We start from the raw sequence: 22773 nt of genomic DNA, 5'->3' as shown, positions 1-22773 counted from the left end.
TTTAAAATGATGTAATCTGTACAAAACTGGGAGGTGCATACTGCAATCACAGTGATAATATGCATTATCTAGAAATAAAATTATTTGTGGAATTTAGGCCATGTCTGCAAGTTTTTTTTTATGCATCCATTGTTCTAACTATGCAATCATGTCTTCAGGTTATGATGCAGAGAACCACCGCCAGTCCATTGCAACTTACTTCTACCAAGTCATCTTATTACAATAAAAATGCAGTCTTATCACTATAATGGAGCAGTTTTACTACATCTATATGAGGTAATTATAAGTAATGAATTAATTGCCTCTTGCACTAAAGCTGCAAAGTAATAAAATCGTAATTTGTTTTCTAGTATATTGTTTATTATATTATCTTCTTTGAAAACAATAGTTAGAATTTTATGAACTGAATTAACTCATTAGCATATTTAAAATAGAATTATTAACCTTTTACATGCCAGTGTTCCTTTTTTGGAACATCATGTTTAATATTTTTTAAAAAATAAAATATATCTGTCAGTTTGAAAAAATTGCCGTTTACTATAGAAGGTATGATTTATTTTTTAAACATGAATATTTCAGCATAAAAAAATTTCTAAAAATTAGCTTTTTTTACGATTTTTACAGTACTTAACAAAAATTTTTTATAAAATTCCTAAAAATTCAAATCCACCCAAACATTTCCCCATCATACTTGAAAAGGACAAGTTTAATAAGTTAATAAAAGAAATTCAAATAATAATGAGAAATATTTCCTCAAGACTGTGTAAAATTGGCACGTAATGATATGCAAAATCAGTGATATCACACGTATATTTTTCTTTATTAGATTTTTAAATACATTCAGTGCTCGTATCTCGTAAACATGCCCTTTTTTAGAGGCATTAATGGTGTGTCATTTATTTCTGTAGAAAGGATGGGGCAGAGGACTGGAAGAGGGTATGACCTCTCTCACCAAGGAGGATGTGGTAATTGGTTTCAGCTGTAGTTCCCTGTTTTGAGCTCCGATATCTGCTTGTTTCTTTTGTTAGAAATGACCACATCTGCTTCATAAGGATTTATTAGGTTCTCCGAAAAGTTGAAAAATGCAAATTTGCAGCTTAGATCAAAAGTTGTCTTTGAAATCTAGAGAAACAAAGTATTTTTCCATAATTTTTTTTCATCGCACAGTCTGCTGACAGATTTGTCTAACAAAGGCAAATGGCACAGTACAAGATTCGAGAATGGAACAAAGTCCTCTTAAAACAGCAAAAGAAATGTCAAAATTTCAAATTGGGTAATTTGTATATATGTGCCGTTGAAACTACAGTTCTGTTGTAACTATTTCATCAAATGTTATCACTCACAAACCATTAGAAAGAGCAAAAAGATGTGTCCAAGCTTAAAAAAAAGGAAGTTTATGTTCTCCAACCTCACATTATAAAATTATATAGTGAAGGAATGGGTGGAGTAGACCTGTTGGATTGACTTCTTAGACGTTATCGACCAGTTTCGTAGCAAAAAATGGTATTAGAACTTATTTATCAAAATGCTGAATATGATTGTGGCTGCTGAGTGAATTTTGCACACATTTACACAAAAACTCCATATTAGAAATCATTCGCATGAATTTTAGAAGAGAAATCGCTTTGAATTTACTTCAAACGAAACCTAAAATTCACAATATACCTGGACCCCGAGCCCATCAGCCAACGTCTGCAAGAAAATCAGATGCACGTTATATACACCTATCCCTCGATTTACACGGAAGATGGTTTCCGCACAAAACCGTGTAAATCGAAATCTTGGATTTTGCTATGTAAAATGAGAAAAACATTAAATGTGCATAATTTAGTTAGATAAAACAAAATTAAGACATCTTAAAATAAATAGCATTATTCTTTGTTCATAAAATAACAAATATATGTAGATAATAGAAGTGCATATTTAATTTATTTTACATTAGGAAAATATAAGATCATTCAAAAAATTATTATAAGTTTAATCACTTTTCTTCTTGATTGGTACAATGTCATTTTCATCACACGATCATTCTTGATAAGATTCTGCTTCAATGGTTTGACGGATTAGGGAAGATTTCAGATCAACAAGACTTTGTAGTGAAATCCGTAATTAACAATTGCCTATGGTTTTTCCTTAAATCTTTGTAAACCTCCTCATATTGATTTAAGCACTTACTAAGCTCCCATTGGAATCGGAGAGCTCATTCAACATTTGTATCATATTGTAAAAAATGATTACCTAATTTTCTTCCCAATTCAAGTCCTACGCTGATGGCTCTTGCTGTGAATGCAACTGGTTAAGATTGCTCTTCATCAGAATCATTGTCTTCATCATGTTTGTTTCATGAATTATGTTAACTAACTCATCCTCATTTAGTTCTTCACCAGCCATTATTTCTTTAATATCTGCCTGAGCTAAATCCTCAAAACCTTCTTATTAGTTTGGACCAATTTAGGTCTGAGAATATTCGTGATCTAATGGTAATCTATCATTCTCGTCTTTAGCACCATCCGACCACATTGCTTTCCAGCTTGCGTTAAGCGTTGATTGTTTAATCTAAGTATATGACAGTCCAACATGCTTAACACAATCTAAGATTGTAAATTTCTTTCAGTCATCCGTAAGAGTAAGAGATTCATCATTCTCCATTTGTTCTAAAATATACCTGAAAATTTGTTTGACATACAATGCCTTAAAAGTCAAAATTATTCCTTGATCTAATGGCTGTAATAAGGAAGTTGTATTCTTTGGTAAACAGACAACTTCTATATTTTTGTGTTGTAAATCTTGAGGATGATAGGTACATTATCAATTAATAGAAGAGCCTTAAAAGGCAATCCGTTTTTACTTAAATAAGTTTTAACATCTAGGACAAACATGTTAAGAAACCATTCATTGAAAGCTATGGCTGTGACACATGCTTTTTTTATTAGCCATCCAATAAACGGGAAGGTTATTTATGTTTATTCCTTTAAATGAGTGTAGTTTTTTTATTTGTTAATAAACAATGGTTTCATTATATAATCGCCTGAAGTGCTGCAACAGAAAACAATTGTAATACGACTTTTCGCTACCTTATGACCACTAGCTGATTTGCAAGCTTTAGCTAATAAATTCTTTCAGGCATTTTTTTCCAGAACAACCCAGACCCATGAGCATTGAAGATCTGATCAGAAGTGTAGGAGTTGACACCAATGATTTCACCAAATTTTGCTGGATATTGTTGTGCTGCATCCGAATCAGCAGATGTGCTTTCTAATTTCAATCTTAGATTATGTAAAGAATGTCTTTGTTTAAATCTCTCAAACCAACCATGACTTACAGAAAAAGATACTTTCCTTCTCCGCCCTCCTAGTGAAGTCGACGGTTACTGGTTCTTAAGTGTTTTATAAATCTTTATTTTTAATAGCATTAGTATCAGTTGGAATCCATTTTTGATTTTGGTCTTTTATCCATATCACTAATGCCTTTTCCATATTCTCTATTGTATCATCGCTTACGTATGAAATTAATCTTAAATCTTATAATTTGCACTGTGTAACTGTAGTATTATGTGAAATTTATGGATGCTGAGCTTCGAACATGGAACTTACAATAGTTTTGTGCAGTAAAAAATGGTAAGTAATATGGGAATAAAATGTCAGTAATTCGTTGTAATAGTTTGCGTATGAAAAATATAAACTTCTATTTTCGGAAAAAATACGAGAAATGTATCAAATCATGTAATAAATCTGGTTGGTCTTCAAGTTCGACTGAAGTGATATAACTTCGGATATAACTTTACATAAGAATATCTAAAATTTCCAATGGGAATTCATATTTTGGAAAATAGTTTTCTATTTTTGATACAGTTTCATTGCACTAAGTCTTCTAGCTCTTATGAAATATTGTTATTCAAAAATTTTCATGAAAGATGAAAATTATTTGATTTTTTCCTTGAAAGGTTTAGCGTCATTCAGTAAGCACCTGCAATTAAACTCGTATGGCACTCTCTAATTAATGTGAAATGATATATATTCTTTGAAAAAGATTGGGCTATGTTCTTAGAATCTACGAAATAGTGAAATGTTTGGTATGAAACGATAAAAATCTTGCATGAAGTTCGGTATATGTTCACTCTCATTATTGAAGATCTCTTCCTAAATTCTAAAATAGTGATGTTTTTACTCTTATTATTTTCAAAATTTGGTACTTCATGAATTAAATAACTGTATAGATAGATGTACTAAACTTTATCAAAAATTCAAATATTTTATTAATTGTTTGGTTTTATTTAAATGGTTTAGAAGTAAATGAGCGGTATGTTAGGTAGTTTCTTTCAGAAATATATCCGCGTTTGAAAACTCTGTAGATAATTTGCCTTACTGAAATTGTTCTAAATTTTTAAAAATATATGGGTGATATGTTATCATCTAGAGTGTATTTTCTCTTTGAAAATAGTATATAGAGTTATAATAGGAATTGAATCTTCTTTCTATAGCAGAATTTATTAGTATCTCTAGAAGAGAAAAAAAAAAAAAAAAAATGTTCATGTTTTTGTAAAAAAAATAATGTAGTATCTGGTTGTCGTTATGATAGAAAGTATTATTAAAAAGTTTCAGAGTGGTAAAATATGATTGTGAAATGACGTTTCCTGAAAATAATCAATGTATTTCTCAATATTAGAAATAAAAATAGTCAAAACTAGAAGTCTTTTACACATTGTGAGTATGAAAGTCATTGAAAAATCTGTTGCAGTCGTATAAAATTTAACTCGAAGGTGAAAATTGTTGCTTGCAGGATTAAACAATATCAAAATTTGGTTTGAAACTAAATCACTGAGTGCTACATACAGATGTGATCGCGATTTTTTTCAAGGTCTTTTAGTAGAAGATATCCTGTTTTTTAAGTAAAATTATTTTCCTTTTCCTATGAAAGTAAGTCTAAAGCTAAATCTTTGGAAAAGTGAGATATCTGGATTTTCATCTGTTAGGAGAAATGCACATGCTACATAAAAATAAAATAGGGGTATCACTGAATTTTCTTGTTACTACAAAAGGGTAGATTTAGAAAATAAAAGAGCATTTCTAAAAAGTTGGTTAATTACCTTACTCTTACTTCTTAAAAGTTTATAAGTTATAAGAAAATTCTTTTTAACCGTATACTGCTTATAAGATATGATTTGTTACTCAGGTTTTATATTAATGCATTACACGATTTTACGTTTCGTTTAAGTATTGGTAAGGTTTTACTGTTCCTAACGAGTGGAATTTTCTTAGTGTGTACGTGAATATTTAATTGCATTTTCCTTAACAACGCGTGGGAGTAATTTAATAATGCATCGCATAAATATTGTTTTCTTTTAAAAATCCTAGTTGAAAGTTAATTAAATTATTTAGATTGATATTAAACGTATGTAAAGGGCTAATTGTACTACAGAAAGGTTCATGACTTTTCTGTGTATACTGACGAGGGTATATAAAGTGAACTTCAGGTTTTTCCCACTGATAGTAAATCTGGAACCAATAAAAATGTATTAAGACTCATTTTTAGGTAAATATATTGCTTTCCATCGCACATTTTCTTGGGAATTCTGGGTAAATAACTTAAATTCAGTAAAGATTATATTCTGATTTGGGTAAAAGCTTAAATATTCTACAGTGAAAAATGTTTATTTCATATTTAGTTCTTAATATTAAGAAAATAGTTCTAAGATAGTTATTGTGTACTGTGGGAATACTGCAGGAAAAGATGAATGATTTAGGTGGTCTTTGGAGTTTTTCACTCAGAAAAAGGTAATATTTAGCAAATTACAGTTCTCGAAAATGCATAGAAAGTTCCTGTAATGCAAACATATATGTACAATTATAAGAAAACGTAATACTTATTTGGGTGTAATTTTTTATTGAAAATGAGTTATTACTTGTTAAATGTGTATTAGTAAGGAATATTTAACTGCTGTGGTGAGTATTGTACGAAGAAATTTCTGTATTTGTGATGAAGAAGGTTAAAATATTCGAAATTGTAGTAGAGATTTGGGTAAAATGTCTCTTACTCTTTGGTTCCTTCTGTAAATATTGGTAATGATATATGTTTTGTAAAGTACTTCAAAAGATTTCATTCATAAGAAAATAAATTAATGCAAACTGACATTTGCGAAAAGAACATTTTAGTCTAAGAAATTGAAAAATAGTCTATATATGAAATTGTCTAGTGAATTAAGTTGGAACTGGGCTAAGTTAAAAAAAATGTATTAACACTATGCGTTAGAAATAAATGCATATCAATAAAACAAACTTTCAAGAGATGAAATTGTAACCAATGGGTAAAATCGATGGTCATTCATCTCTTATTCAATACTGGAAATATTTATTTTAGAAATTTCTTTTATACATGTAACGTCAAATTTCGTCCATTTCACATGAAAGCCGTTCATGAAGGCAGAAATATCCGTACTTAGTGTAGGGAAAGGTAATAAAGTGAAAATTTACATAGTCAAGACATTTAAAGTGATGTAGAAGGCATTCAATTAGTACAAATTACTGAATTAAAAGGTACTGAGCGTTCAAAATAATGAGAAAGAATTTTCTATGAGTACATGAAAGAATGAATATGGGTCTAAAATTATGGATGAAAGTTGAGATTTCATTCTAAAAATTCGGAATCTATCAAACTAGCTTAATGAGAATCAAGATTCAAAACTGAACATTGGTAACACTGAAGAGCATAAAAACATATATTCAGATATAAAGGGTATTAAGAATTAAAAGGAAATGCCAGAATATGCAGGAAATGTTAAAGTTTGAAAATGCGAATGAAGTTAATAATGAAGTAAAGTAGTAGGATAAGTCATGGTAAGAGTACTACAGAATGATAAATTGTAGAATTGGCAAATTAAAATAGTACTATAAAATATGGACTAAGTAAGGGCTATTCAACGAATTGGATATGAATAACAGTTAAAGGTTGTAAAATAAAATGCTTAATTGAAATCGATCTCTATTTTTAAGAAATTTAAGCGTGTTAATTTAGCTGAAATAGTAATATCACAAGCGCAATTACAATAAAAAATTATAAAACAGAGTTAAACTTTAGAGTATGTTGGAAACTAGAAAGAAACCCAGTGCCGGAAAAGTATGAAAATTACATCTAAAATTAACTAAAGTTCATGCGTATGGCAGGAAAATGTAATAAAAAAGTTCAAAATTAGAGTACTCTAAAAATTATGAAGGTATAAAATGTACGAAACATGTTAAAAATAATATCTAAAATTAAATAAAGCTCATATACATGGTAAGAAAATAGAGGAATTAAGCTAAAATTAAGAGCCTGTTTGAAATTAGGAAGGTTAAAACGTATGAAAGTCGTTACAAATTAAAGGAAAGTCATGTGAAAATATAACAAATTAGTTAAAATTCTTAGTATGTTGAAAACTAAAAGCGATAAAAAATAGAAAAGGTGTTAAAATTTACATCTAGAATTAAATAAGTTAGGTATATGGTATTAAAATGTAATAAGCAAGTTCAAAATTAGAGTAGTTTAAAAATTACGAAGGTTTAAAATGTACGAAACAAGTTAAAAATTACATCTAAAATTAAACAAAATTCATATATATGGTCAGAAAATATAGGAATTAAACTAAAATGTAAAGTATATTTGAAATTACGAAGGTTAAAACGTATGAAAGTAGCTATAAATTAAATGAAAGTCATGTACATAGTGTAAAAATATAGCAAATTAGTTAAAATTCAGAGTATGTTGGAAGTTAAAATTTACACCTAAAATTAAATAAAAGTCTATATGATGTGAAAATATAGCAATTATGTTAAAATTAGGACTATATTGGAAATCATGGAGGTTAAGATGTATGAGAGAAATCAAGTAAAAGTCATGTATATAGTGTGAAAATAGAAACTGGTTAAAAATTTGAGTATATTAAATAGTGTGAAGGTTAAAATGTACAAAACAAGCTAGAAATGTTACATCTAAAATTAAATACAAGTCATCTATATGATTAGAAAATGCATGAAATAAGTTAAAATACAGAATATGTTGAAGATCGCTAACGTTGAAAAGAACGAAAAAAGTTAAAAATTACATTGAATAATATAATACACGAAAATGCGTGTTTTAGTAATTGCACTCATAAAATATAACGAGTAAGTTAATAGTATTGCCTAACAAGTCTGAAAAAACTCTGGGTAAAATGAATTTAAGAATAAAAATGAGTAATGTAATGAAGATTACGGAAAGTATATGTAATATTATGAACAGAAGATTTAAGAAATAAGGTAAAATTCTGAGTGTATAGGATCACTCAATCATTAAATTCGAAAATAATCCTCGTTCAGGGTAACTAGGAGATAATCAATACGAAGAAAAAACACAAAGGCTAAAAATTTATTAACGAAGGGAAATCACCTCCGATAAATCGGTAAAATATAATCTCTTATTAAATAGTGATGACATGTAGCAGTTTTGCATATATTCAGTCATAGGATAAATAAAAGTAAGAAAATAATTATCTTCGGAAGAGGTTATACTGTGAAGGAAACATTTTATTATATGCTAATATCTGTTTCAAGATAATAACTGTATCAGTCACTTAAAACACCTACTTGATATACGTTTTTAAGAACTCAATATAAATAAGCAAGTTTACAAATTATCATATAACTACTAAATGCCTATAATCACCAAATTAAAAAAAGAAAATAATCTAAGCACACGTCCTTTTTCTGTGACGTAGCAACTACTCTACTCGCATCCACTTCCTGATAAGGCTCCCTGTCCCCATTTTCAGATAAGCGTCCCTTCCACGGCTGAGCCTTCCTTCTCGGGAGCTCTCTCAACTCCCGCTCCCTAAGCTCCCGATCCAGAACTCTCATTTCCTCTACTAGCCTCCATTTGGCCTTCTAAAGCAAGCTCTAAGAAAATAACCCAACACTAAATTAAACAGACGTAGCCGAAGCTAGACACAATAACCCAACTAGTTGGCCCTAAATTAAATTAGCTGGCGATTATCAACAGATACGTACAATACGGCCGAGCATAGGATATTGGACTTAATAACTGAGTAGCCGGACGGCAAACACGCCCCACTAAGGTCTAAGCTCTCCTGCTGAAGTTCAAAGTTCCGCTAGTCACCATGATTAACTTGCTAAATGCATGTTGTTTTCCGGCTGTCTTGGTGTTTACAAGTGGGCGCTTGAATTAGAGCGATTACTTGGTCAATGAGTCTAGGAGGACAGTTAGGATGGATGGAGGGTGATTAATCTCTTCTCTACTAGAGGCCCACCAGCGGCCGAGCGATAAAGTCGCTGAACACTGGTAGTTCGGTCTGAGGTTCAAATCCTGCGAACGGGCTGGCTGCATGTGCTGTGCATGGGCGTTTTCGTGGTTTTCCCCATGTGTAACGTGTATACGAGCCAGCTTCCCTTAGAAAGTCCTCCACGAAGGCATCCCTTCCCTTAGGCAGATAGTCCTAGTGTGCTTTGTCATAATTAAATAAACCAAACCAAACCTACATGTAATAAAAGAAAAAAAAAAGAGTCTGTGTGTGTGTCTTTTGTTTGTGCTGCGCGTAAGCTGATAGATCCAGGGCTATGAAATTTGGTACATCGGTGCATCTAGACAAGAGCCAGTGCACCTCGAAGCGATTTTTTCAAAATTCAAATCAGATTTGTTTTACTTTATCTTTCTTGATGAAATCGCATAATTTTGAATAGCTTCATTGTTTTAGAAATGTGGTTTTTCATTCAATGCTTTGTATACTGGACTGCTGATTGTTGAAAATATGAGATTAAGTGCTGCTTATTTTCTTTTGATTTTTGGACGCCCAACACTCACATCGCAATCTTCTTATTCTCGCGAGGCACAACAGAAAGAATTTCCTTTTCTCTCTCTCTCTCTCTTTATTAGCTAATGGCAAAGAGGTTTGTATATTTTGAATCATGTCATCTACAAAGCAGAATTTAGATTGAAAGCTTTTTGATGATAGTTTTATTCTTTTGGAAATGGGGTTTTGGCAACAGTTTTTCATTCATTGCTTTGGATATTGGACTGACTGTTTTCTCTTGAAAATATGGAGATTTATTGCTTATTTCATTGCAATTTTTTATATTATGTTTTAATTATATAAAAAGTTTTGCATGATTTTTTTATGAAACATATTTTTTAACAAATTGAAATAAAAATGAGCTCTATGTTGTTTTATTAAAACAAATTAACTTCTTTTTATTATTGATTTTTTTAAATTTGAATTAGGCATGTATAGGTACATATTTATGATTAATTTGTAAAAGTTTTGTTTCATTTAGTTTGGATTTCATAAAGATAGAAAAAATTCAAGCTAATGAGATGGATGAATTTGCTTTTGTTGAACAAGCAAATCGATATCGGGTTCAATAGACGAGGTTGCAATTCTTAATGCATTTTCAAGATGTTTGTCTGTCCTATTTTTGTTTTTTGTATGCTTCATTTTTGAAATAATTGTTCACAAATATAGGTACTTCCAAAAGCTGAAGACATTAATAAAGCATGATTGTGAAAATTAGGATATTTATTGTGGGGTAGGTAATCTTTATAAAATCAATGTGAATGAATCGATTATATATGAATCAAATTCAAACATTTTTAAAAATAAAAATGTGTAAATTTAAATACTTTCATAATTTGCGTTTGGGCCGCACTTTACACACCCATGCTTTATACCATTTGAACTGTTAGGATTTTGCAAGGGTATCAGAACTGGTATTCCTCTTTACTTGCTTTGGAAACATGAACTGTCCTGACTCGGAACAGGGAGCTTACTCAAGCTATGTTCGATAAATTGTGAAGTAGACAATACACACAGGAAGGGTATACGAAACCCTTTATTTTTCTATCTTTACAGAGCTTTCCGGAACTTCGGAATACAGAGACCAACCACTTGTGGTCTGAACGTAAGAATATAAAAATATTAACTAAAACTCTAACTAAACTAACTTTGGATTAATATACAAGTGCCTACTTTAAGATTGGCCGTTAATTAACAAAAAGCCGTATGTAGTACAAAGAGCTGCTAAAACTACGATACGTTTAAAATTATCAAGAAGATTAAACCTCTGGCCTTGAAGGCAACCAGCAAACGAGTAAAACTACTATGGCCAGCGGCCTGCTTCTAATAACTCCTTCCTCTCTCTTGCTTGGCAAAAAGCCACAACTTAAGTACTTGGCGTTAGCAAGACAAATTTGCATAAATAAGTTAAAAGCTTTTAATTCTGGCCGGAAGTAGAAAATAAGAAATGATAGTAAAGATTTAAAATAAAATAAACGTTAGTAAAACTTAGGATCCTTACAAGGGAAGTTGGTTAATTTATTTATTAGGATAATTAATGTCTGTATTAAGGGGTATTGCTTATTTCATTGTGATTTTTTTATATGTAATACATTTTAATTTAATTTTTTTTTTGTTTTGTTTTTGATAAAGTTGTTTTTCCGCAGAGTAAAATTCTGTGCACCTTTTAAATATAATGTTTGGTGTTTCCGTTCGTTGGCTAGTTGATACATAAGCCATACATAAAACAGTCTTAGAAGAGTAGAAGAGTTAGTTCTAATGGCTATGCAGATTAACTTGGACAGCGTAATAAATCATTACTGATGACAGCATATCAAATCAGAGTTCATGATCGCGTGTATCACGCGATTTGGATTGAATTCATCCAAAAGTGCAGTAAGCAAAATACATTACAGTGTAATAAATAACAAAAGAAGATTATATATAATGTATGCCGCGATTAGACTGAACCTTCTTTAAATACTCCTTCTATCTCATTTACATGCAACGCGTTACTAAAAATTCATTCTGGTAGGGGGTTTGTAATGGGGAAACAAGAATTTAAAGGAAAGGGTTTCAAAATTAAAAATAATTGTTATAAAATTAAAATAAACTTTACAACATAATAAAATGAATTAAAAATTGGGCTTCAAGGTGCCCCTGTTCGGGGGGGGAATCCGACTTTATTTTGCCAATAGCACTGCTTGTTTCTTGTCTCCGAGTCCCATTGCATTTATACCTTTATGTTTTGAAAATGTGTACGTTTGAGAATTTCAGGCTGTCTTTAAGATTATAGTAAAATTAGTCCAAATAAGAAAACTAAATTTAATATTTTTTTTTAATTAAAAAAAAAATATGACCTTTCAGAATTTACATTACTCTCAAAGGGGCGTTTTTTTTTTAACGTTTTGTAGATTGGGGCGTTTTTTTAACGTTTTGTGGATTACCTTTATTTATTAAATATCGTGTTCTTCGCACTTAAACCGTAAAATTCACTTTGACAGCAATAATGGAAAATAATTTTAAAATGAGCATATCTTTAGAATTTCCGATACACAGTATCGCGCGCTGGAGATTTTTTTTTTTTTTTTTTTTTTCCCCGTACAGTGTTGCCATTGCTCGCTTTAAAATCATTGAGCTTGTTAATAAAAAATTCGTTAAAGTTTTACAAAATATGAACTAGATAATAAAACAAATTAAAAATTCCGGTCCGTGTTCGGTTGGAGGACTACGTTTTTCAAAATTATATGGCCCTAGGTACCGTTGTTTCTTCACGATGCGAGAAACATTCATGCAGATTTTTCATTATTTAGTTTCTTTAAATATAATACATTACGATAATATTTCTTGACAACAGTTTGAAAAGTGAATCGATGCAAAATGGCGTTTTGAAATGAATAGCCCTTCTGAGCTAATAATCTTACGAATATAATATTTAGCAATCATAAGTATAATTTTCAGTTTCGGTTTTTCAAGAAATCACAGAGTTCACAGGATTTTGCAAGAGAACAAACACATGATTTAATACTTTCCAAATGAGTCGAGTTTGATCAAATATAAGGGCTAAAGGCTTATAAATAAGCATTCAGGAGTAATTTAGTCTTGTAATAGTTTTAAATGTTAATAGGTAAAATGTAGTATTAATGATAAATATGCATAAACTTTACACCCGATTTTATTTTAACTATGTAAGTAAGCAAGTATTCGAAGTAATATGAATTAACTGTTTTTTATTATATAAATTTTAAGGGGAAAATATTTTACATTAAGCTGGAAATAAGGTTTTAAGTATTTACATCCATTCAAATAATGATTTATGTGTACTGAATACTGTTTCTTTATTTTATGGGAAATTTAATCTGCAAAAGTGAATCTAAAAATTTTCTGCACTGGCTGTAATTTTCTCCCTTTTGCAGGAGATGAATACATATTCTAGTTTATTATTATGGCAAAGAACAGTAGGGGTGTCTGCGTAAGAGGAATGATGCCTTCGTGGAGGACTTTCCTAGGGAAACTGGCTCGTATGCATGTTAAACATGGGGAAAACCACGAAAACGACCATGCAGCCAGCCCGTTCGCCTGGATTCGAACCCAGGTCGGAACTACCAGTGTCCAGCGATTTTAGCGCTCGGCCGCTAGTGAGTCGATATTGGTTATCTGAGCGAGACACATTTTTGTGGAATGTCGAATTACAGCACTGGCGTAGAACAATGTACGTTTATTTAAATGGCTTTACCATCATGATGGTTTGGTTTATATGATTACGGCAAAGCCTCGAGGGCCGCCTAAGCGGAGGGAGGCCTTTGTGGAGGTCTTTCTAAGGAAAACTGGCTCGTATACACGTTATGCATGGGTAAAACCACGAAAACGACCATGCAGCCAGCCCGTTCGCGGGATTCGAACTACCAAAGTTCAGCGACCTTCACCGCACGGCCACTCGAGGCTCTTGGCCATCATGAACTTTTATTATTCTCGAACTTTTTGGGGGCGGGTAATCCTCATGTGTTCATAAATTCAAATATTTAGTGTGCTATTACGTAAATTATAGCCTGAAATGAAGGTAATTAAATTGAATCCAAATTCAACCAAAATATTTACATGTCTTTTCACACATATTTTTAGTAATTTTATTTTTATATGAAACGGTAGAAGACTTTGGTGATATAAGGAAACTGAAGGTCATTTGTGTTCTAAATTCTTAAAGAAAATACATACCCATCAGCGTTCCAGCGGTAGGATCGGTTAACACTCTTATAGTTCGACCGGGGTTCAAATCCCAGCGAACGAGTTAGTTTCAAGAGAAATTTCGTGATTTTTCTCATGTGTAAGGTAAATGCGAATAAGTTTCCTCCACGAAGGCATCCCGCGTGTGTTTTGCTATGATCCAAGTAACCTGAGAAGAAACGAGGGGAAAATGCAGTAAATATTAGCTAGTCAAGTGATTGAACATTGGTTCTCAATTGGGGCGATATCGCCCCCCGGGGAGGATGCTGAGGAGCGGTGAACTTGTTTTTGACGGTGGGCATGTTTTGCAAGGTACAAGTGATTGTTTTTAAAGTACAAATGCACATTAATCTATAGGAGACACATCAGGAGATTTGGAGGATATGCATCTAGAGGGAATAGCTTCAATTCCGGTTTCATATCTCAATTTTTTCAAAATATAAAGAGTAGATTTAGAGGTATGGTTTGTAGCCTAATCCTGATGGAACTTAATACCGTCAAGATTGTTTGGATAAAGAGATGAAATTTCGTCTTTTAATATAGGTGTTTAAAGTTATTTCTGATTGTAATCCGAATTGATTTTGATATTTTTTTCTACTTTCCTTATTTTAAATTTTCCCTTATAAAAGAACAATAAAACCAGTAAGAACAATAAAACCTTTAGAAAAAAAATTTTTTTTTTCTCTGAACCAATATATTAAGTCTTTTGCTCCTCTTTTTCGGCAATAAATTCATGTTTATCTCTTGCAATCGTTACACGTATGCCCAAGCTTCATGAGTTGTAACTACACTGAAGTGCCACTAAATTAGGGATAGACATGGCTATGCAAATTGAATAGCGCTGCGCCGCATCTGGGCTTACGTGAGGGAGTTGTGATAAATGCACATACACTATGCTTCTCGATAATCAGTTGTTTCTTATACCAGTATAGGTAAAATTTCAATATCGGGCAGATAGTAATCTCTCGTCGCTTGGGCCATACAATTTCTATAATCCTCAGCGGGATAGGATTTTAACGGTCGACAGTGTCAAGAGCATACCGAGAATACACGGATGGTGGGAAAAAGAAGTAGCGACTCTGCAAAGTGCAAAGCACATTTAAGTTAGAACAATCGTGGTATGAGAAGTCTCAGCCGTATTGTACATGGTCAATGAAGCCAAATATTAGCCCAAATTACCACCTAGCTAAAGCAAGCGACAGTCGTACAGTCAGTAAAAAGATCGTGTATCGCTCCCTTCACCATATGGGCTTCGGAAGCCGTAGACACACTAGGGTACCTTTCCTAAATGCATGCCATCGAGTTGCCATTCTTACCTGGGCAAGAGAATATAGAGAATAGACACTAGTGGACATGAAATGTGTAGGAGTGATGAGTCTGGATCCTTCTAATTAATACCGATGGGAGGCTCAGAATATGGCGAGAGAATCATGAAAGTACGAGTATGAATCCGGTGTGACAGATTGGAACTGTACAAGGCCTGGAGGCTTAATCATGGTCTGGGATGCTTTCTTCTGGTTGTGTTTGGGATCTTTAGTACTTGTTCTTACCTCCCTCAATATGATTCTGTACGTGGAGTTGATGAGCTATCATCTCCATCCATTTATGTCTCTGTCATTCACACGGAAAGGGAGTATCTCAGAAAGATAACTGCGCCTCTCAAAGGTTACGGTTGGCTACTAGTTGGTTGGATGGAAGAGCATTCCTCTGACTTCTCTGTCATAAATTGGTTACTTAAAAGCCCTTACTTGAATTCTACTGAGCATCTTTCCAAATTAGTATATCTTATTATTGAGGAATGTAGAGAATTGAAGTGTTATGTTCTATTCACTCGTTTTCCATGTTCAGAATGTCTGTTATGATGGTCGTATGAAATGTCGTCTGTTGTGATAGTTTCGTATGTAAGCATATGATTGAGTTTATTATTTATAAGCCTTCCTAGCGCTAAATACATTTCCTCTAACAACATATAGGTCATAGTTCATAGGTCTTTGCTCATTTAAGAGGTACAATACCCTGAAATCGTTACCTATCTATATCTGTCCTTAGTGGGTATCATATAAAAGTCAAACATAAATCCCAATGTTGGAACAGACCTTTTCACTTAAAGTTCGGAATAACATCCAATGTGGCAATATGTAACAGTGGGATAACTTGTGTAAAATAGCGATTTAAAATATCTGAAGCGTAACTTTCACATCGTAAAAGCAAATTAGCACATCTGTAGCATAAACCCGTTGGCTTAAATTTATCCTCGTTAGTGCTACGGCTGTAGCGTCCTCCTTGCTCCGTGTCTTGAAGCTAACGGAATATCGTGGCCGTAGTTGTTGAGGCATGTAACATGAGTGAGCGGAGCATAGTTGCACAGACCAGTTGTTGAAATTTTTAACGCATAATAAACATCAATGTGCTGCTCCAAGGTTTCGCAAAGTCCATATCGATTTATCAGCAATAATTAAGTAAATGTAATAAAGGGTAAATAATGAAAAGTAGAAAAAACACTATGTACACTCAGTACATCGATCACCAAAACTCATTTTGGTCTATCGTTCTCGCTAATTGTATAACGTAAGTTCATGTTACGCTAACCAGTTGATTTTATCTTAAAGAGGTGACTATTAAAGAATTAAAAATAGTTTTATATATTTTTGTATTGTGGATATATTTAGCTTCATTTTTACCCAGTCAAAGGTAGATGAAACCCTTTCCATCAGAGTGGCAGGTAAACATGATTCTCTGTGCTTTGCACTAATAAATCTAAGACAAATTCATGTTTTGAAAGTACTTTTTGTATAAAAAATATTTTCTCAGAGTATTCAAGTATTTTCGTTTTAATAATATTAATCTCTGGTTATATATATATATATATATATATATATATATGTACATATAAGTATTACGTTTATGCTTTGTGTTGCAAGAAACTCCCCAAAAAGAAACATTTATTTGAATATGTATGGCAGCGGCAATTTAGCGTTGGTTCGTTTTCCGCTTCCACTTTTATCCCAAAAAATAGCAAAAAGGAGAGATATTAATTAAAAGTTCTTAAAACGCTAATTTTCGTCCTCATTTTTCCGAATGGCAACAGTGCTGATATCATCAACAATGGCGGCAGGGATACAACAGCAATAATGGTTGCCTGCCATTATTGCTGATGTAATGAGAGAGAATTACCGATTTTATCAAAAAAATGAATAAAACAAAAATAAAAAAATAAAATTTAAAAAGTCATTCGAATTTTGGAAACCTCGTTTCGAGGTGCACTGGCTCTTGTCTGGATGCACCTATGTAGCAAATTCGTAGGCCTGGGTCTATCAGCTTACACGCAGACCGAACGAAAGACAGACTCTATTGTGAGTAGACTCTATTGTGAGTCAAAGAGATAGTCAGTTAGTCAGTCACTGGTCAGACAATGTCCAATTTTTAGTCAGTCAACGGGCAATCAAGGAGACCGTCACATAGTCAGTCAATGTCCAATTTTTAGGCAGGCCCTGGTCAGTCAATGTGATCGTCAGTTAGTGACTGGTCAGAAAATGTCTAATTTTTAGTCAGTCACTGGTCAGACAATGTCCTACTTTTATTCAATGAGATTGTCATTTAGTCAGTCACTGGTCAATGTCCAATTTTTAGGCAAGTACTGGTCAGTCGAGATTGGTGTCATGGCAAACAAATCTATCACGAATACAAACTGAAATTGTGTAAACTTATCTCAGATCTATATAATATGTTTTAAGTCCTTTGTTTATTTTTAATTTTTTAAAGCAGAAATATTTCAGTAATGTTTTTCTTATGTTTGAAATTTTGAAACGCTTGCTATGATTCGAAGAAGGATGTTAAGTGTACTCGTCATCAAAGCAGATAACAGGGACGGTACCAACGACGAGATCAACGAGCTGTTCTTCAGAATCTTCAGTTGGTTTCAGTTCTGTTCTGTCTTCTTGATCCAGTTTGCCATTCATTTTTGGTTCATTATTTGTGTTAAGGAGATTACCAGAATCGATGTCTCTTTGTGTTCCAAGATTGTTATGCGATACAATGCATTCAGCATCCAATGATTCAATAGAGGCATTCAAACTGAATTCTTCCTGGTTCAAGATGGTTATGCTGCTATTCGTGCCTGTTTGATTACCTGAGTTATCAGGTTTTGGAAAATTAAAATCCTTTTCTGTTTCCTGTTGGAGGTAATTAAATTGCTTTTCATCGCTGATATTGTGCACATCATAAGAATTATTATCCAAATCTTTGGAAAAATGGCCGATGTGGTCAGTATCACTATCAATATGCAACTTAAGAAGATTATTATCAAAAGCTTCGAGGAGATCGGTGTCACTTTCTATGTCCACATCAAAGGAATCATCATTAAATTCATTAATATCAGCATACGAATCAAGGAAATCTAAATTACGTACCTTATTTCCCGCATTAAACTGGTGTTCATTACGGTTAATAGAGTTTTCCTCATTATTTTCCCGAATTCTCTCTTCTCTTCCAGAAAACAAAAGGAAGGCAGTCGCAAAACAAATAAGTATGCCCAATAGGCTGTCGATAAAGGGTGTTGGTATAAAAACGTAACACAATACTGTCAAAAAAAAGAACTCCATTTCTAAAAATGGTTCGAATGCGATTTCAGCATTAAAAATAACAATCAAATAAGCTCCACACGTAAGATTTTAGCACACCTAGATTTGATATCTCTAATGATTATGGATTATAAGCATTGTTAAAAATGTATACATTAACTTTGTTTTAATTCAACAAAGCCTAAACAATTATTGGTAAATTCATTGTTTCGAACGTTATTAAAAGGATTCTTTGAATATGTAACAATGAAAGGTACTCTGATATATAACTCTACTCACAATAGAGGGACCATAATCATTAGAGATATCAAATCTAGTGGTGCTAAAATGTTACGTGTGGAGCTTATTTGCTTGTTATTTTTAATGCTGAAATCGCATTCGAACCATTTTTAGAAATGGAGTTCTTTTTTTTGACAGTATTGTGTTACGTTTTTATACCAACACCCTTTATCGACAGCCTATTGGGCATACTTATTTGTTTTGCGACTGCCTTCCTTTTGTTTTCTCGAAGAGAAGAGAGAATTCGGGAAAATAATGAGGAAAACTTTATTAACCGTAATGAACACAAGTTTAATGCCGGAAACACGGTACGTAATTTAGATTTCCTTGATTCATATGCTGATATTAATGAATTTAATGATGATTCCTTTGATGTGGACATAGACAGTGACACCGATCTCCTCGAAGCTTTTGATAATAATCTTCTTAAGTTGCATATTGATAGTGATACTGACCACATCGGCCATTTTTCCAAAGATTTCGATAATAATTCTTATGATGTGCACAATATCAGCGATGAAAAGCAATTTAATTACCTCCAACAGGAAACAGAAAAGGATTTTTATTTTCCAAAACCTGATAACTCAGGTAATCAAATAGGCACGAATAGCAGTATTGTAAGGATCTTAAGTTTTACTAACGTTTATTTTATTTTAAATCTTTACTATCACTTCTTATTTTCTACTTCCGGCCAGAATTATAAGCGTGAAGGAGTTTATGCAAAGTTGTCTGGCGAACGCCAAGTATTTAAGTGTGGCCTTTTTGCCAAGCAGAAGAGAGGAAGCCGTGAGTTCGAAGCAGGCCGCTTACCTTAGAAGTTACGCAGTTGCTACTTTGCCTTCCAGGCCAGAGGTTTTAATCCTCTTGATAAATTAAACGTATTGTAGTGTTCACAGTCTCTGTGCTACATACGCTTTCTGTTATTATAAGGCCAATCTTATTCTAAAGTTAAATTAGAGTTTAGTTTTATTTTGATATCTTTTAAGTTAGACCCCGAGTGGAGGGTCATTGTATTCCGAAGTACGGAAGTCATTGTATATAAAGAAAAAATAAAGGGTTTTGTATACCCTTCGTCTGTATCCTGTCTACTTACTACAATTAGTGAACATAGCTTTAGTAAGCTCTCTGTTCTAGTCAGGTCATTGTATGTTTCCGAAGAAGGTTAGAAGAAACATTGAACCTGATAGTATAACCATCTTGAACCAGGAAGAATTCAGTTTGAATGCCTCTATTGAATCATTGGATGCTGAATGCATTGTATCGCATAACGATCTTGGAACACAAAGAGACATCGATTCTGGTAATCTCCTTAACACAAATAATGAACCAAAAATGAATGGCAAACTGGATCAAGAAGACAGAACAGAACTGAAACCAACTGAAGATTCTGAAGAACAGCTCGTTGATCTCGTCGTTGGTACCGGCCCTGTTATCTGCTTTGATGACGAGTACACTCAACATCCTTCTTCGAATCATAGCAAGCGTTTCAAAATTTCAAACATAAGAAAAACCATACTGAAATATTTCTGCTTTAAAAAATTAAAAATAAACAAAGGACTTAAAACATATTATATAGATCTGAGATAAGTTTACACAATTTCAGTTTGTATTCGTGATAGATTTGTTTGCCATGACACCATTCTCGACTGACCAGTACTTGCCTAAAAATTGGACATTGTCTGACCAGTGACTGACTAAAAATTAGACATTTTCTGACCAGTCACTAACTGACGATCACATTGACTGACCAGGGCCTGCCTAAAAATTGGACGTTGACTGACTATGTGACGGTCTCCTTGATTGCCCGTTGACTGACTAAAAATTGGACATTGTCTGACCAGTGACTCACTGACTGACTATCTCTTTGACAGGCCGGAGACTGACTAAATTTGGACATTGACTGAGCAGTGACTGAGTGACGATCTCATTGACTGAGCACTGACAGACTAAAATTTGGACATGCACTGAACAGGAACTGAGAAAGTGAAGATCTCCTTGCTTGACTAGCGACTGAATAAAAATTGGACATTGACTGACTAAGTGACGATCTCATTGACAGCCTAGTGACTGAGTGACGATCTGATTAACTGACCAGTGACAGAATAAAAATTGGACATTCACTGAAAATCGACTGAGAAAGTGAAGATCTCTTTGCCTGACCAGTGACTGAATAAAAATTGAACATTGACTGACCAATGACTGACTAAGTGACGTCCTTATTGACTGAGCATTGGATTTGGACGGAAGAAATTGCCTTTTTCGATAAGAGAGAGGAAAGATGTTTTCAGTCCAATCGATTGCGCTACAGCTGAAATGGAAACAGAAAATCATTTTAAAATTCTTTTCTAGAGCTACATTTCAGAACTGCAAAATTTAAATTAAATTATATGGTAACCTGAAATTAAAATATTATTTTCAGTTAAATGCCGTTGCTAAATTTGTTTTTCTTGTGCTCTTAAATTAAATTACTAGTTTACACACCATATTCAGTTATGATTTACCAATATGCTCTATTTTAAATATAACTTCTCATTGAATTAACTTAAGCTGTAGCTATTATTGAAATTTTTCTTAGGCATATTTTCCCTTGTTGTCTGCTACTTCCTTTTCGTTTTTCCTATGTGATTTGTCGGCATTTCGTATAAAAAACCTCCAGATTATCATTAAAACCCGAATAAGGATGTTATTTTGTATTTTACATTTTTTTCTCTCTGTGGCCTTCATGTCAAAACTTACTAGAAATAATAAATGAGAATATACTGCTTTCTTTTCAAACGAAGTATTTTCAATATGTGTCCCATAGCAATATGCCCTCTGTTTAAGAATGCTAAGAGTTTTACCCTGTTTGATTCCCCGCCGACGTGCTGGCTGCATGGTTGGATTCTGCAGTTTTCCTTATCTCGATGTATATGAGAAGATTTCCCATAGAACGTTCTCCGCTAAGCCATCCCTCGCGCCAGGCAGGTAACCATCCTTTTCTTTGCCCTTTTCAAATAACCTAACTTTTACTCAAACAAATCAATCATGACATGAAATTTGGAAGAAATTAATTTAAATAACTTTTATAAAAATGTCTCGATTGGATATATACTAGAATTACACCCAGTAATTAAAGAATTTACACCCCACAGATACACCCAAAACAAATATTAAACTGAAAGTTTTCAGACTTTGTATTGCGCCCAAAGGCATCATTTTTTTCATTTGCAGACATAAACGTTTGGACAGAATTCGGGCTAATGTCCCTCTGGGTTAAAAATATTTAAAAACAGCGTATTTTATAAATTAGAAAATGAACCTTTCATATACTTTCATATATTTGAATAAATATTTATGAAGCATTATTAATAAAAATTAGAATAAAGGAAACTCTATGAATAATCCTGAAACGTTTAGTCTGAAGTTTAAAATTTAACGTAACTATCGCAAATGACTGAGTGCAGGGGGTTTTCAGGTATCCTTTTAAGGATTTTGCAAAGAATTATATGTATAAACAAACGTTATAATTTCATTTTCTAATATATTCCGGCTGAGAGCCCTTTTGTTGAACCATCATATTACATCTTGATTTGTAAGACAAAAGCCTTTTCCTGAAAACATCAAGGTTGATTTTATGCCACTTCTCGTTCACAATGTTCCACAGTCCGTCCAATGTTTGGGGATGCCACGTATAAAGAGCTTGTTTTAAAAGTACAAATGCACATTAATCCATAGGAGACACATCAGGAGATTTGGTGGATATGCATCTAGAGGGAATGGCTTCAATTGCGGTTTCATATATCACTTTTTGCAAAACATAAAGCGGTAGATTTAGAGGTATGGTTTGTAGCCTTATCCTGATGGAACTTAATACAGTCAAGATTGTTTGGATAAAGTGATGGAATTTCGTCTTTT

At 32.9% G+C, this 22773-nt stretch overlaps 1 long non-coding RNA gene across 2 annotated transcripts in view; it reads left to right on the top strand.

Moving 5' to 3' along the window:
• LOC146997894 (uncharacterized) overlaps nucleotides 1-20890 on the top strand; it is a 63545-nt gene extending 42655 nt beyond the window's left edge. Inside the window, exons 6-7 of one of the 2 annotated variants that reach the window (XR_015040111.1) lie at nucleotides 159-276; nucleotides 20751-20890. This is a non-coding gene — a long non-coding RNA (uncharacterized LOC146997894). Of the gene's footprint in view, nucleotides 1-158; nucleotides 277-908; nucleotides 927-20750 lie in introns of those variants that run through there. The other variant, XR_015040112.1, reaches the window with a different exon arrangement.
• The last annotated feature ends 1883 nt before the right edge of the window (nucleotides 20891-22773 follow it).

This window comes from Stegodyphus dumicola, chromosome 3, assembly GCF_044657685.1.
Source record: "Stegodyphus dumicola isolate Sdum_Otavi_A_Nest chromosome 3, ASM4465768v1".
In the NCBI taxonomy this organism is placed as follows: Eukaryota; Metazoa; Arthropoda; class Arachnida; order Araneae; family Eresidae; genus Stegodyphus; species Stegodyphus dumicola.
Note: the sequence above shows the minus strand (reverse complement) of the source record. Positions and strands in the feature narration are given on the sequence as shown.